This window comes from Dipteris shenzhenensis, chromosome 23 (assembly GCF_047967505.1).
Source record: "Dipteris shenzhenensis isolate YYH24624 ecotype China chromosome 23, Dip_SZ_1.0, whole genome shotgun sequence".
Taxonomy (NCBI): Eukaryota; Viridiplantae; Streptophyta; class Polypodiopsida; order Gleicheniales; family Dipteridaceae; genus Dipteris; species Dipteris shenzhenensis.
Window position 1 is genome coordinate 24,037,937 of NC_141618.1, and position 2,516 is coordinate 24,040,452.

Below are 2,516 nucleotides of genomic sequence, written 5' to 3' on the forward strand. Positions count from 1 at the left end.
TCCGTGATTGTCGCCGCGTTAAGCTTTCTGTAGTCAACACAGACCCGCAACTTCAAATTCTTTTTCGGAACAATCACTATTGGCGAAAGCCACGTTGCACGGTCAACCGGATAGATAAACCCGACCTTTAGCAGCCTGTCCAGCTCCTCCTTCACCCTCTGGGCATAGTTCGGGTTCATTCTATACCGTTGTTGCCGAACCGGTATCGCATCCTTCTGCAGATTGATCCTGTGCTGATAGAATTTGGGATCGATGCCGAGCAAATCTGTGTAGTCCCAGGCGAACACGTCTTTGAAGGATTTCAGCAATGTCTCCAATTTTCCCCGAAATCCTTTATCGAGCTTCGCACTGACACGGACGTTCTTTGGCTCCTCCTCCGTCCCGAGGTTAAGATCCAGCAGCTCGTCTTCTTTGACCCTCCGCGAGCGACGGAGTTCCTGCTCGAAAACTCTTTCTGCCTCCGCCACTCCCGCTTCGTCCGGCATGTCTCCTGTGCCTTCCGGTAGACTCCCTTCGACTGGTTCTTTCGTGGAACTGGATGACTCCTGCGTAGCCGAGGGAATCTGATGCTGATATTGCTTTAAAACGGCAACCACATCGACCTCGAACAAGCTTACCAGCTCCGTATTCCTACTGAAGTAGTCATCCTCCTCTTCGACCCCCATTCTGTCCATCATATGGATACCTTCCGCCATCGTCGGTCGGAATGGTGTCCTCAGCCCTTGTCTCGGGGGGGTCACTCATCATATGTAACCCTATCACGTGAGTTCAACAGAAGGATATTTTTTATTTCTAAAATTTACAGAAATAAATATACATAAGGGACTATTTTAAATAGTTTTGGAAAAAATTTACAGATTTGTATAGAAAAGGGGTACATTTTATTAATGATAAATTTACAGATAAGGGATTTTAGAAATATGCCTTGAACGCACGTGGTATAGAGGGTTTATACATAGTGACCCCCCCGAGGCCCTTGTTTGGTATGTACCGAGAGCTTCAGCTTCTTTTTTCCTTTCCGAATGGTGATGCGGTCTGATTGCCAGTCTTGTTTCACACGGGCCTGCTGCAACCACGGTCTTCCGAGCAATAACGGGTATGACCCGCTAATATCCTCCATCCGGAGAATCACCGCAGCGATTTCGAACTTCACGCCGCAAACCTCCATTTTCAATCCACGGAGCAATCCTAACGGCTGCACTCTCCGTTGGTCTGCCATCCGAACGGCGAAGGGTGCTGATTCCCATTTTCTGATACCCAATGGCACCAGCATTTGTTCGGACAGGATGTTGACCCCAGACCCTCCGTCCAGCAACACCCCTCCCACACGGCTGTTCTCTAGTGTTACGGAAATTACCGGGACCGCTTCGTCAAAAACAGGAGGCTGTACTTCCGCTTCAGGCTTTGCAGATCCGTCTGACGACACTTCCATTGTTACCGCTTCCATCTCCGACTCCATCGCCCTGACTGGTTCCGTCAATTGTTTGATGAGAGAACTCCGGAAATTGGGTACCAATGCTAACAATTGCTCCATTGTCATGTGTATTTGCTGTTTCCGCAAATCCTGCCATAAATCATATGGTTCAACACCCTCCTCGCCGGTCATCAGGCTGTCCTTCTGACTGGTAGGTAGACAAGTCGCTTCTGGCTGTTCTCCTTGCAGGCGCCTTGCCACCTTCGCACCATTCTCCATCACCGAGACTGCCTTTTCCGTGCTCGGCCTAGGTAATACCGTTGGGGTTTTCTGGACCCATTCACCGACCGTCGACCGCACCTTTTGTTGTGCCTGCCAGTCCAACGCCGTAGGTCTCCCCTTCTCTTGCTGGGCCTTGTATTCCGGCACCTTTTCCTGGGATCGTGTGACCACGAGCACATCTCCGCTCGCACTTCCTCCCACTTTGCCTTCAACAGGGACACCCGCCGGTACTTCCGGTACTTCTTCGGACTTCGGACTAGGCTCCTTGCTATCCTGTTGCTGACTGGCATCATCGCATTCGATAATCAGAACCGCATTTACTGCTGGTGCGGACTTGCCTTCTCCGGATCCCCGGGTTGCTTCCCTTTCCGCCTTGTGGCGCTTAAATAATTCGCAATCTACCTTTCGATGTCCGGGTTGATTGCAATAAAAACATAGGAACGTCCGTTCCCCTGCTGGTTCATCTGCACCTGTTCCAGCCGTTCTCGGCCGCCAAGGTCTTTTCGCTGGTGCGGCTGGTACCGCGGCTGGTGCTGCGGCTGGTGCCGCAACTACCGCCGCCACCGCTGGTGTCGGGGCTATTCGTGCGTTATAGCGGCAGATCTCCGTGGTATGCGTCGCTGTTTGGCAAATCGCACACCACCGCTCATTCAAACCGCATTCCTCTGCTAAGTGTCCTGCATTCCGGCACCGATTACACCAAGTATCCTTGCGAACTTTTGAAGAGGACCCTATTCCACTATCCCGGCTTTTGGCTCCGGCAGCAGATCCTTCCGGAAATGACTTCCCTGCCGCTTTTCCAGCCTTCCGCCTCATGGAA